The sequence below is a fragment of the Ischnura elegans genome, chromosome 2, assembly GCF_921293095.1.
Source record: "Ischnura elegans chromosome 2, ioIscEleg1.1, whole genome shotgun sequence".
Classification (NCBI taxonomy): Eukaryota; Metazoa; Arthropoda; class Insecta; order Odonata; family Coenagrionidae; genus Ischnura; species Ischnura elegans.
Genome location: NC_060247.1, coordinates 73,825,687 through 73,840,961, shown reverse-complemented (window position 1 = coordinate 73,840,961; position 15,275 = coordinate 73,825,687). Strand labels below are relative to the sequence as shown.

General features: G+C 37.7%; 1 protein-coding gene across 2 annotated transcripts in view; it reads left to right on the top strand.

Annotated features, from left to right (window-relative positions):
* Nucleotides 1–1,668: 1,668 nt before the first annotated feature.
* LOC124153969 (spore wall protein 2) overlaps nucleotides 1,669–15,275 on the top strand; it is a 107,603-nt gene continuing 93,996 nt past the window's right edge. Inside the window, exon 1 of one of the 2 annotated variants that reach the window (XM_046527408.1) lies at nucleotides 1,669–1,982. The gene's annotated coding sequence lies outside the window, so the exon portion shown is untranslated. The remainder of the gene's footprint in view (nucleotides 1,983–15,275) is intronic. The other variant, XM_046527409.1, reaches the window with a different exon arrangement.

Sequence of the window (15,275 nt, the reverse complement as noted above, 5' to 3'; positions counted from 1 at the left end):
AAAGCTTTTCTTCGCTCGTACTGAGACCAGCTAAGTGTTTCTATCACATTTTTAGAGATAAATTTTAAATTTTACTTTGAAAACCTTGCTACGTGTCTTATTGTTAGTTTTACGTATTTTTCAACGGTTACTTTATTCAGGAGGGATTCTGATAACGTGGGGTTCATCCTCCGAGTCAGATACCATTAATTTTTTTAAATTTATAAATACGCAATCCATGATTTTTTTACTGTGTTACCCTCACAACACCTTTGTTTGTTATTGGTGATGGTTGTGACGAATTGCTACAATGTGGGGTCAGTCCCCATCGCCAATATAAATTTGAAAATTCAATAATTATACGATGAAAACGATCAGTTATTTTTAGTGATACTTTTTAAGATTTCTACAATAACAAATTAACATTTATAACTTTTTTTTGGAGACGGCTTGGACAATGCGGAGTCAGAACCTAAAGTCAATGCACATTTACCGTAGGTGTATATAGTTCATAAATTTTACTTCGGAAGTTATCTATTACTTTGAGTAGATACTACTTGTTCAGAGTGCTAAGTTCACACCCCAAATGTGTTTTTTTGCTAATAATTGGGAAAATTTGGAGTCAGAGCAGGGGTGGATTCAGCACCAAATTGTTGAGGGGGGGAGGATCATGACCTGGGTTTGGGGAGAATGTAATATCCTCCGCCGGAAGAGAGAGGGGTACATATTAGGGAGCGCCACGCTCTACGATAAATACAACTAATAATTCTCTCACGATTGGGACTTTCAGTCATACATTCGCATATAAAATCCCTTTTTCCCTTACCAAGAATACAAAAACTGTTAAACTAATAAGAATTAAGTAATTTTTGATAAAATTGAGAGATTAAATCCACCCCTGAGTCAGTCCCCATTGCCATAGTACATGAGGAGTACTTTATTAGTAAATTTTACGACGGAAACTATTAATTCCTTTGAGTGCTACTTGTTAATAGTGATAAGTTCACACCCCCAATGTTTTTTTGCTGACATTGGAGACAGTTAGGAATCAGACCCCATTGCCATTGTATACTCGGAGTATATAATTCTTAAATTCCACCCCCCCGAAACTATCAATGCTTTTGCTTGCCTACCTGTTAAGAGTGCTACTAAGTTCATCCCCAAATGTTTTTTTTTGCTGACTGCTGGTTAAATTTGGAATCGGAACCCATCGCCATTGCATATCAGGAGTACATAATTCACAATTTTTGCATCGTAAATTGTCAACGATTTTGATTGCCTACCTGTTAAGAGTGCTACTAAGTTCATCCCCAAATGTTTTTTTTTGCTGACTGCTGGTTAAATTTGGAATCGGAACCCATCGCCATTGCATATCAGGAGTACATAATTCACAATTTTTGCATCGTAAATTGTCAACGATTTTGATTGCCTACCTGTTAAGAGTGCTACGTTCGCACCTCCTCAATTCTTTTGTCGGTGGTCCGGACGACGTGAAGTCCTTCACTATCAGTCAGACCCCATTTCCCCGGGTGTGTTAGGGGTATCGTTGGCGCCCAAGGCGCAGGCGCCTCTCCCGGAGACTACCGCCCTCCACTCCCGCGCCCCCTACTGGCATCCCCGTATCGATCCTCAACAAGACAAGCCCTTTATGTTTCCCTCTCTCTCCACATCCTATATCACCCCCTCTCATCCCCCCGCTACGCTATAAAAGCCCCCTGTAGCTCCTCGGGCCGTCGGCACTTTGGGAAACATCGCAGACTTGGAGACCGACGTCGTCTTCGCACGACGAGATTTCGAGAGACAAGAGGCCATCGTCAGGGGGTAACTCCCTCTTTCGCGACGGTCTTATTACGCCACGGTAGGGACGAGCGCTGTATCTTCAGCGACCTCTACCCGAAGACAACGCAACACTTCCCCGGGAGAGGAGTTGAAGGCCACCGGGGGCAGACGGACGATAAAGTCCGGAAAATCCCCCTCCCGTGAACGCCGAGGAAGTCGTCAAGGTGGGTGCCCGTGTTTTGTTCTCTTAGACCCGTGTGTGTCTGCTACTTATAAATGGCCTGGATCGTTCCGGCTTGAACGTCCGATTTTCATCTCCGTGGTATAGAAAGGTATTGCTTTGCCTCGATAAATTGTCGTTGGAGCGTTGCGGTATAGTTTAGTGGAAATAACGATGTGATCATTTTTATAATAATGTGTAATAATAGTCATAATAATGTGATAATCAGATGATCATTAGGTAATGTCTAATTCGTCACTTTGGGGAAATATTTCATTCAATTTATAATTAGAAATGGGGCAAATCCGATTTTGACTGCCAAAAATATCTAAGAGTTCTCGAGCAATGGCTAATTAACCTAAATTAGCGATATCTCCTTTCCAAACATGTACAAAAATAAATAATGCTAATGATATGTTATATTAATATTACTCCGCAGCTGTATAATAAAGAAATACGCTCCGTCCCGGACTATTAATTATACCAAAAGCCAAAATCTGGAGAAATTTAATTTAAAAAAAGAGTGTGGAACGTACGAAACCGTTATTTATCGAGAATTATGTCATACATTGGTTTAATTTTTGTTCTCTAATATCCATCGATATATTCAGTGGTTTCCGGGGTGAATTAGTAATTTTTAGGGTTGTTTAAACCACTTATTTTGATCTAACTTAAGATCTAACTACCATTAAATACCAAATTTGCTCAAAATTCGTCATAATTCACATCTTATTTATCCTCCTTCACTTGTTCCATGATGTTTCATTTTCATATTTATCGGTCGGAAACCTCGATTACCATGGATACAACCAGTAGAGCGTCTGAACTTTTTGCCTTGCAATTTGCGTTCATCAGTATCTATGACGGTTTATTTTCAAGATATAGATTGATGTTTGATGTCCATTACGTTAAAAGGTAATACTTTTCGTTAGGTTTAGTTTCCTACAAGCGTACGCACTCAATGACCGGAAAAGGAATTAAATACTAGTTCTTTTGGTTCAGCACCATTCATAAGTTGTACAAGAGCCTTCTCTATAAAATTCACTTTTCTCTTTTTACCTTCAACTTTTAGTTTATCTCATTGCCCCGGAGTTATCCTCTCATTTCTTTAGTCGACTAATTCGAGGCGACATGAATATTGAAAATTAGTGCCTACTGGATTAAGCGTCGTTCTTTTGGGAATTTTTAGGGCAAGATTGTTCACACATCCCTTCTGTTGATTTAAATATTCTCATCACATCCAAGAAAGCGATCGACCCACATGATTCATGATCATAGTGACCAACTTCTTTTTTGTTCTAAAATTACGCCATTTTCTAAAAAAATCTGGGAATGCTCGACTTAACAGATTCTGTAAGCCCTATTATTAGTATATTTTCTCGTGAATTTGTTAATAATTGATTATTTTGAACCATTAAAAAAACGAATCCGATTGTATGCTGAGGTTGGGCATGGTGTTTTCAGCATTTAACAGTCAGTGAGCATCATAATTTCTTCATTGAAAAAGTCACTAACTTTCTGTTATTATCATCAGCGAAAACCAGCACATTGGCGCAGAATACAAATATTATACATAAAACCATACTTGCAATTTAACATGATCACTTATTTGTTTTCGGGATAGGTGAATTTCCGATTGCGTCAAGTATCTGGGTAGAAAAGGAATCGGTTTACTGCGTTCTGTACATCACCTGAGGTCAATGAAGAGTAGAAAAATTTCACGCTCTCAGTGATCAATGATCTGATTGCTTCATTCATGTTTCTTTTTGCAGTGATCTACCTATCTCTCTATTCCTCGGTTATGCTCTCGGATTGGTTTCCCTCTTTCCTTCTGTAGCCTCCTATTTCCCAGGCCGATCCATTTCAAATTTCCTTCATTTATTTCCGTCTTTGGTCGTGCGTCACTACGAATTTCCCTGTCGACATATTGAAGTGCTACCCACCCGAGTATCTGCAACGCCACCCTACTGACTCCTTCACCATTCATCAGAATCAGTTTCTAAATCAGCGATGCGGCACACTTCTAACCCACTACACCCAGTGACTCGTTGGTATGAACATATGATAAGTTTTTCTATAGTAGTGTAGTGTGAAGGATTAGATGCGGATAGAAACTTAGCTGTAATCTTTTGCGTTTTAAAGCTGATTCAAACTCTGTGGTTTGCAAAACTTTATGTATTTTTGACTGACGGATTCTCAATTTTACTTGAGAACAAGTAATTCCATCTTTTAAAATCACTTTTACAAGTCCCTGAATGCATTAATTACTATTTACCGACGTCTCATACTAACAATAACGCGGCAATAATTAATGGTCAGTAGTGAGGGTAAAAACAGTATCTAAGCATTTTTTGGTGCAATCAATCAGAAAATTTTGTCGATAATACTTTATCAAACTTTACGTATTTTGTCGTATTTACCATTTTCTTCGTAATGGCTGAATACAACTCCAAGAGTAAGATTTTCTCTCTAATTAAAATAGACGTAATTTAAATTGTTCACCATAATGATACCTATTACATTTTTTATTTGGATAAAAAATAAATCATTAAAAATGTCAATGCTCAAAAAACACTTATTATGGCTCCCCTGCACACTAATTTCCGCGTTTACAACAGATATCGTCACGAAAACCTCCAAATCCGTCGCTTATGCTTGAATTATGAGATTTATCTCTTTTTCGCTCTCTTAATTGAGTATTTTTCCCCCTTTCCGTGATCGTCAATGGTGGAACACCTGCATTTGACTCCCGGGCGCCTCTCATTCGTCTTTTGTTCTCGAGGGATCGAAAAAACAAACCGCTCGCCTCCAATGGCGCTGTGGCTCCTCTGCTTTTGTTCCCATCGTGACGCGGGCGTCTCTTCCTTTCCTGGAAACGCTCAATCGAATGCGACGTCCGCCGCTGCCGATATTGGGATCAGATACCGCAGCGTCATAAATGAACGGACGGCCACGGCGGCGTCAGTATTTTTCCGAGGGTGTTATTGACACCAAAGCTTGCTCTCAGTCAAGTTGCGCCAGGTTGAGTTGTTGTGAACGGTTTACAAGCGGATTGAAACCCTCAGGTTCGCAAAAGTGTATGTATTTTAATCCAAAAATAATTAGGATTCTCATTCTAACATGAGAGCAAGACCTCATATTTTATGATCACATTTACAATGAATGTTTAACAACACGATTTTCTGACGTCACATACAAGTAGTAACGCAAAAACTTTCGGATACTATACCTCACGAAAAAAGACAAGGGAAGACTAGTTGAGATAGAATGAAATGGTTCTGATGGTTGGTGAATATCAGTATTCTCAGAAAGTCCGGATTAATAGTTACGTTAAGAAAGTTCTAGACCTGTATTGCATAACAGATTAGATATATATCCGGTCTGAATATGAACTCTGTATTCTCATAGAAGTGGGAGGAAGAAAGGGATAGCACATTCTATTTTTATCTTCGTGGAAACATGATTTGAATTAACTATTGACTTTTAACTAATTTATTTATTTCAATCCAACAATAATTAAGATTCTCATTCTAACATGAGAAAAAGACATCTCATCTTTTATGATCGCTTTTACAATAATGTTTAACAACACGATCTTCTGACGTAACATACAAGTAGTAACGCAATCATTTTCGGATGTATTACCTCAAAAAAGACACAAGGGAAGAGACTAGTTGAGATAGAATGATATGGTTCTTATGGTTGGTGAATATCAGTATTCTGTGAAAGTCATGATTAATCGTTACGTTAAGAAACTTCTAGACCTGTATTGCATAATAGATTAGATATTCATATATATTCATCCGGTCTGAATATGGACTCTGTATTGTAATAGCTCTAATATTTTAATGTTATTTCCATGGAAACATGATTTGAATTAACTATTGTCTGTTGCATCAGTAACGAATGCCATTTAAACGTATTGTTTTGAGACTTTAATCGGTTGATTTCGTCGATTTTTCATGGAAGCCTTATAAATCTTATTTTACGTATTAATTGTATTTTGAGTTAAACTTTGATTTAGTCACTTTTCATTCAACAGTGCACCAATGTATGTCATGCTCTAATTTACTACCAATTAAAAATACATTTAACAATATCTATTACAGTGTGTAAATTGTGTTTTTCCCTCATATCTTCGGCTATCACTGGATAAAATACGTTGGCAAAGTTAAATACAAATCCGAACATTTCATTAATATGTTCCAGCTATATCCCTAAAACGGACCCAAGATTAGCTCTGTCCCTCTAACCTCCATTATTCTGTGCACTATTTGTCTCATGATATTTTTTTATTTGCCATCACGTAACGTCCGAGAGCATATCGTTCCTATTTCTTCACCCTCCTCAGTTTCCATCCACCATCCCATGAGTAATTATTTCCTCCTTGCTAATAATTCCTTCTGATAACCAACCCAAACCTTGTATTTTTCGAATTGGATGGATGAGGCAGATACTTTGTGGAGATCCATTATGAGATATTAAGTAAAACACTTTGCACTTTCCACATAAAAATTTATTAAACTACAGCCGACATGTTTCGCTGCACTGCAGCGCAATGAGTCTTGATAATGCTGCAGTGCAGCGAAACATGTCGCCTGTAGTATAATATATTTTTATGTGGGAAGTGCAAAATATTTTACTTCATATCTCTTGTATTTTTCCTTCTTGTATCTTTTTTAAAAAGATTTATGTTCCTATCCTTAACATTTCCTCATTCTTACGACAAAAAAACTGCTGACCTATCTAATTTAATATAATTATTAAGTAATTCCTGGAGTATAGGTCATATTATACTGTAGGACCTAGACTCCAGGAAGAATTTAATCATTAATTAAATGAGGTTAAGATAATATAAAAAAGAAAATTTAATATAATGAAATATACCTGTTAATTTTCACCCTTATTTATTCCAAGCGACCCGGGTTTAGGCACACAATGCCTTGAAAATGGCATTATGTGCCGAACCATGGGACAGTTGGAATAAATAAGTGTGGAAATATATAAGTAATTTTCATAATGTTGAATATCAAAGATTTCCTCCGAAATACACCGGGAACTGTATCTTATGTCCTGAACTAGCGCTTGCAAAACTGCAGTAGCAAACAAAAATATTAGCATAAAATGGACATGTCATGAGTGGCATTCTTCTACATCAGGCACACACACTTCATTAATCTGGCTTATTAGATATCTTAATTAGTATGATTCACTCCTAATAAATTTATCTGCATTTTCTGACAAGCCCTTTCTCCCAAGAGAGTGGGAAATATAAGACGATTTGCGGATTTATATGTGCCTTTTCAATTGATGTATCTGGGGATTTGGTAAAAATAGCTACCCCTTCGTGAAGTAGACACACGTTTTCGAGTTCAACCACCTTGCCAAATTCGTTTTTTCTCGTTTCATTTTCCGTGAAGAGGAAGTTAATTTTGGTGTATGCGCGAATACATTTTAATCTATAGGGAACATCATTTTATTTTCCTTTGTGTGGTTACTACATTTAGTAATTCTTTGAACTTAGATCGTTCAGAGATTTATGAAAAGGAGGGCTTTTGCATTTCCATGGAGAGAATTTGAGAATGACCTAACGGTCAAAAGGCGTAGTACATTGCCATATATATTTGTGGAAACATTGTCATCTCTCTTTTTCATTACATCAGGATGTAATTCCACTACATCTCGCCTGCCTCAGTTGCTTTTAACCGGCGAGAGAAGAGAAGACGATTTAAATTATTTTTCGAACCAACTTATTCTTATCAAAATTTGTTTAAATTAAATGATAATTTCAATAAAAATAAGTCTGCTTTGACGTTAAATCTTATGCGCTTTATTTCACTCACTTTTCGGAGTGATAAAATAAATAACTATGTCAAAATACCTTTGAATCAAGTGATAACACACTATTTTAGCGATATTTTTTATATCAATGGTATGCAATCGGTGAAGTTATTTTCATCTAAGTGTCACCCATTTTCTGATGTAATAAATAATTCAGGAGATAAAAATATACCTTTCTGCTATTTTTAACATTTCCCCACCATTTTAAACTATTTCTAAACATGCTTATCAGCCAATGGAAATCCGTGTTCTTTATTCCAAAGTTTGTGCGTTAATTAAAATTAAATTTGTTAGTTCTTTAAAGTAGGATTGCTGGCTGTGTTTAAGGTCTTAAATAAATTATGGTGCTTGTGAGTCTATGTATTTTTTCTGAGATAACTCCTGGCCGTTGGTCGCGTATTTCATACACGTTTATCCACCTTTCAGAGCACACTTTGTGCTTAGAATATGTCCGCATTATCGTTTCTACCCATATATATATATAACGAAGCCAACGGGAATACTTATCGGACTCTAAATCAGATCCGCGATTCGGCCACGCGAACTTCAGTCCGTGTTTTCTTCCCGTGTAAGGCCGGTGGAAGCGTCTGGAAGACCGTGCAGTTCCCCTTGTAACACTCCTCATTACCTTTTCCCATCAGCCATTTCGGTCACTCTCCATATCGTGACCCGCAAAGAATGTTAACCTCGCCTAGTTTTTCTCGCGTGTTAGCACCCTCAGAAGGGTTTGGGGAAATGTTCCCTGATATTTGGTACTCCTTCAACCTTCAATGATGAATGGAGTATCATATAATATTAGAGAAAAACATCGAAAAGGTTTGGCTGCGTTGTTTTCTGTTTTTTTTTCACTGCCTGTCAGTGGGATATAATATTTTTCAAGTCATACTATCGCAAAAAATAATATAAATCCCAATTTTCACCAAAATTTTACGAATTTGTTAATTTTCACCAATCAAAAAAGTTACGCCCAAAATTTTCCATAGAAGCGTTTTGTGTCCCTAACGGTTACAGGTAATTTCTGTACAAGTTGTTCGCTTTATCCGGGTGTCTACGTACAAACGTCAAATAAAGGGAAAGGATTCAAGGGATTCATTGCAAAACTTAGCGGGAGTGCCTCGGAACCGTCATCAGAGTAAATAATGTATCTGAATATAATATGGACGTAGTATTTCGAATGATAATCATACTAAAGTAGCAGAAATCGATTGAATTTGCCTGGAAAAGTGAGAATACGTCATACCATTGTTGACGAACAATGAATTCAGAATTCAATTTTATTCAAAGCTTGGTTTAATAACATATCTGCTATCATTTTCACTATAGCTAGAGTGTTTTCCTATAAAAATTCTCTTTTCTTTTTAATCCCCTGTGTGATATAAAAATCTCGATTGTAATTAATATAGGGGTAGATAAATCATTTTTTTCAGGATTTACAATTCGCTTAGGAAAAGGACTGACGAAAAGTGACACCAAACGGTGGAATTACTGTCATCATTTATTACGTTTGAAGCGCTATGAAAAGAAGAATTCTCTCATACAATGCAGTTTGTTAGATCTGAGTGGTAAAATATATACCTGCGCAGGTATGTATTTTATGGCTCAAAAGATTTGGATTAGCCAGCTAGGAATCATCCTCACATCTACATAGGCGAACTATTTATAGAATATAAGATGTTAGTCATGTTCCGAGGTGAACTGAGGAAATATTTTTAAAATGGTGAATATAATTCTGCCACCATATATCTTACTGCCTTCCATCAATAACAATAATAGCGGAAATGACAAACGACAACTTTTCCGAGTGCCTCAGGAGGGCATACGGAGAGTGGATCAATTTTCTACTTTCTTCTTGGTCGAAGAAGGTCTTGAGTGTCTCCGTTAAATTAGCTTTACGGGTCAAGAGACTCTTTTGAGAGCGGAGTTTTAGCTTCCTTTGATTTTTAACTAGCTTGCCGTTCAAATTGAAGTAAGACAAACGGATTTTTTATAGTAATGTAAACATTTTATGTATTAATAACAACCATATTTGTAACCAATCGGTCCTTTTTTAAAATGATTTTGTGATCCAGAAGAGAAAATATGTCTCTGACTTTCCACAAAATTTTTTATTAGTTGGCAAAACCCGAAATCATAGAGCTGACCCCGTTACTTAGTCACGTGGTTAAACCCGAAAAAATCATATGTATTAATAAGATAGTCAGACGTACGCATGTATTCATTCTTTTAATGGTTAAATCCCACCCAAGGTAGGGCTCGAACTCACGGCCTCCTGGGTAGCAAAGCGAACAATTATGCACATGGTCATTGAGGCCGGCCTGTAATGGAAAAGACAGTACGTGTTATGATATGAAATGGAAATCATCATAGAGACATTGAAAATGATTTCCTCTCTCCATATCTCTCACCTAACTATATATGTAACTATTACTGAGAAGGAAATTAACAAGTACCAGGGGCCTCGAGAGACCAAATCGCGAATCGTAATTTTTTTATACTTCAGATGGAATATGCCTGTCAATAGCTCTGGGAATTACAAATACGTAGACAAACATGTTTTTTTGTTAAGAAAATCGAAAATATGTTGTAGGAATTATTTATTCTATATTGATCAAAACTTTGTTGAAACAAGCGGCATATTTTGAATTGCTAATCGCTCCTCAAATTTATTTTAACTTATCAGATTGACAAATTTATTCATTCCCAGAGTGACCTGACATAGCCTAAAATGCTGAATCCAACCCTGGCATGTTTTGATCCGCGGACTACGGATTAGCCAGCGTGGAATCATCCTGAACATGAAATAAATAATTCTTTCTGAAGAAGCCGGTCGATGTTCCGCCTTTCTTGTATCTCACATGTATATCTTATCACTGCTAAAAACAATAAAGATAATGAGTGTTCACAATTTTTCGTTTGCCTAGAGTGAACGAATCCTTGCTCATTTTCATAGCATTTTTATAAAACTCGCGCTTCCCTTAGTTATTTGTCATCTTGTCCGTGTGAACTCTTGCAACGCAGTTTCAACCCAATTTTCGACTATCCACCACGCTGAAGTTTTCAGGATAACTCAGAACCAGATGGCAGTGCAATATTCTAACATTTTTTTATGATCCTAACTTTATCTCGATTGCTTTTCAGTATTCAAAATAAAATATGGACATTAGTTCAAAAATGGCCACCAAATTCCGAGGACACAGCTGCGATCATTTAAAGAAACGAGAATTATAGTGGAAACAACAAATTTGTTTGCATCAAAGTTCATTGCAAAGTCGATTGAATAAAAATTTAATTGTATTCTTTTTATTTCGCGATAAAACGTCTCTTATAAAAATTTATTTCAATTTTGTGTTATAATTTAAAATAATTTTCGTTTGAATGTGCCCGCGTCTGTCTGTTGCAATTAGTCACACGGGGGTGAGGTGGATGGAGGAGAAGTAGTTTGGAGAGCAAATCGTTAACCCGGGGTCCGCGACACGCTGCTCCTGAATACGAATCCTCCTGCTGCTGTCTGCTCCATCCTCACCCCACCCCCCAACGCGGGAGTCTGGACGAGTCCATTTGAGGTGGCCACGGGGGGGTCGGGGAGGTGGTCCATGGGATGTGGGACACTTAACTCACTCGAATGCGGGGAGGTGGGCGGATGGAATCGAGGAGTTTTGAGATCCGCAGGGACAGAGAGAGATACTGCCGACTGTTTTGGCGTAAATTATCGGCATCATGCTAATTGTTAAGGATGATATGAGGTAAGCATTTGCTGACAGAGTAGATGAAAGGGAAGGAAATACCTTCTTTCATTCATAGTGATGGAGTGCACACATCCCCACATTCATCACTATGTGGGGATAGAACCCACCTTGTCTTAGGATACTTTCCCCATTCAGAGCCCTAATAATACAAAAAATAAATGCGAGGTACATTCGGAAAGTAAATTCCGTTTTGAAATTAAAAAAAAATAAGTACAGATATTTCAAAGAAATGTAAAGCACACATCTCTACAACTCTTACACTCTTATACCCAGGTTTACGTTAGCTCTTTCTCAGTAGGTTTTCGCAGGTTTTTAGGTTCCTTAGTTCATTCGTAATGGCGCACTGTAGTCACTACGTGGGGGATAGGACTCCCCCATCTAGGGTCCTGAATATAAATATTCATGTTACAGCTCTGAGATATCGAAACATACTCGTTTATATCGAAGGTGAGGCATTCAAATTTTGTTGAAATACAGTAATAAAATTTAGTAGTTTTATATAATGAAATGTGAAAAACTTTGTAATTCCACATACATTTGATACTGTACGACCCAGGTTTCGAAGTGGCACGTAATCACCAGATGACGTGCCACGTCAAGTTTTTTTACATTTGATTATTTAAGTCAATTTCATGAATTCACGCTCGAGATTACGAATTATGTCATAGTTTTAATTTGGTCTCTATAATATATTAACATTTACAATTTAATAATAGCATAAGTAACGATCTCTAACAGGTTTCTTTAACTATTGCACATTGGACTTGCTTTGCTTCGCTTCCCGGTATGGTGTGCCAATCTGATCCATTTCCGAACTCCCTCCCCCAACGCCAAGTTACGGCTGGTTGTTTTGTTGGTTACGGTATGGTTGCTTATTTATCTCTTAATGAAGTTCTAAGCCCCGGGGATGATTAAGTAACTGTCGAAATGTTGGCAAAGAATTAAAGAATTTTATTTACTAACCTCATGATCCACAAAAATGTTCAAATAAATTGTGGTCAAGATAAATATTCATTTAATATCTGCCTTAAACAGTAGGATAGTAAAAATTAAAGTATGCACAAAAATGTGCTGCGAAGAATTTCATTATTTAAGTGAATTCCTTTGCAGGATCCTCCTACAGCTCGTCGGGGGATCGCGCAAATTGTATTATAAAAGGAAAATTCAATACCTAACCTTATCTGTAAGATACTTGGATAGTAAAAATTAAAATATGAACAAAAATGTACTGCGAAGTGTTGTCAGTGTTAACGAATTCAAGCGGAAGTGAGGAGAAGCTGAAAATGACTTAATCCATTGTAGCTCTGCGAAGGAGCTACAATGGATTAAGCCAATTCCCTCGCAGCAAAGGATCCCCTCCGTTTCCGCTCTGGTTATTCTCTGGGGACGGTCGCCGGGGTGAGCGAATGACTGGGACCGGGCGATGGAGTCGTGGATGCCGGCCACGCCCGATTCACCGTCTTCACCTCATCCGTCCCGGATCCAGCATTTCCCGCCACATCATCAATAGGGTAGTTTCCTTCATCAAAGAAAATGAAAGGCATTGATTGCGATTCGTTGCCCACCATTAGTGTATTCATAATGTACAAATTATTTGGTTTTAGAAATCCCAGTTTAGACGAATGGCAATGATCAATTTTAAGGGCATTTGAAAAAGGCCAGATTGGCGCCCATGCAATGCCACTCCACGTGACGTCACAGGGACCTAGTTTCTACACGAGTAGATAGGAGTTATACATCGTCTGAGGTTACCAATGCATGCATGTGGCACAGAACTCAGGGAAACATGTCTTAATTATCACCCATTGAAACTGCCTAAGGTCGGAAAGTTTCCTTCGTTTGATAAGGTATTAATAATCCTTATTTAAGTCAAGTGCTACCTGCTAGCAGGGTACTCTGCTACCTGCTAGCTGCCTGCATCGTATTAGCGCTCAAAGCCTTGCCTCAAGGTCACCTCACACGGCGAGAGCGGGAACCAGAATGACGTCTCACGGAGTTTTCCCAGCATTCATACTTAGCCGTCGCGTTTTCGCGCGCTTGAAAATTTTCACTTTTCATTTAATCGAGAAAAATAGATATCGTCAACTAAAAATGTAAAAGCGTGAAATACCTGCTCCAGGAGTAATAATCTTTCGATTTAGGCAATAAAAAAATTATAGGAAACCACTCTATTAGTTCCCGTCATGGCCGTCGCGTCGCTAAGAATCTCTAAGAAAGGCGGGATAAGTTTTGATGATGACAGAGAACACTTTTTTTTATGACTCGCCCTATGGAACCAAAATCAAATTGTATAAAACAACAATTTTTAAGCACGGTGTTATGGCTTCGAAACGCAGTAATTATCCGAGAAGGCGGACAAAAAAGAACAGCATTGACCGAAGAATTAAGGAGTAGAATGATGGCGAAAAAACAACCGTGACCGTTAAGTTTCACAAGGTATTTGAACCCTCGTATTGTACATTCCAGCTTTTGCTCAAATTTTGTAAGTAGAGTCTGGAATAGCATTAAAGTTCAAAATTTTATATTATTAACTGTTACTGGAATTTTTTGGCAGGAATAGGGTGATTTCCTATTATTTTTTTATTGCCTTAATCGAAAGATTATTACTCCTGGAGTACGTATTTCACGCTTTTAGATTTTTAAATGACGATATCTATTTTTCGCCTTTAAATGAAAAGTGAAAAATTTCAAGCGCGCAAAAACGCGACGCTTAAATATGAATGCCGGGAAATCTCTCCGTGTGACGTATGTCTGGTTCCCGCTGCCGCCTTTCGAGGTGACCTTGAGACGAGTTGAGCGCTGATACGACGCAGGCTGCTAGCGGGTAGATGAGTACCCTGCTGTCTGGTAGCGCTTGGCTTAAATAAGAATTATTAATACCTTATCAAATGAAGAAAACTTTCCGACCTTAGCCAGTTTTAATAAGTGATTATTAAGACATGTTACCCTGAGCTCTGCGCCTCATGCATGCATTGGTAACCTCAGACGATGTATAACTCCTATCTTCTCGTATAGAAACTATGTCCCTGTGACGTCACGTGGAGTGGCATCGCATGGGCGCCAATCTGGCCCTTTTCAAATTAGGATAAAAATGGACCATTGCCATTCGTTTAAACCGGTATTTCTAAAACGAAATAATTTGTATGTTATGAATACAGTAATGGTGGATAACGAATCGCAATCAATGCCTTTCGTTTTCTTTGATGAAGGAAACTACCCTATTGTGTGTTGAAAAACATTAACTGACTTCATCTTTAAATGCTCATTTATTCTAAAGAGTTTGAGGCTAACATTAGTTGAACTAACCCGTTTTCACTCTGCATTTTTTCCATGCTAAAAATACAAAAATTACCAGTTATCGGTGACTGTGACGAGATATTGGTGGTATTGGCGTTTCAGTCAAATGTTGCCTGCTAGTTGGGTATAGTTTTTATCGCCGTAAATGTCAGCATCGATTCGAAAGTGGATAATAGTAGATAGTACGTCATTGTGGCAGAAATTTGAACTATGGTGATATCTAATGAACCATCAGGTGAGCTATAAACAGGTTTTTCGTTTATTCTGCGGAAAAAATCTTGGTATGAGAACCGCCCACGTTCATAATCCCAGCGAATATATTTTTTATCGCGTGGGAGGGAAAAAAAGGCCAAATGATTCTTATCAATGGAAAAAAATGGAAAGCTTTAGAGCACTTTACGACTTAATGTCTA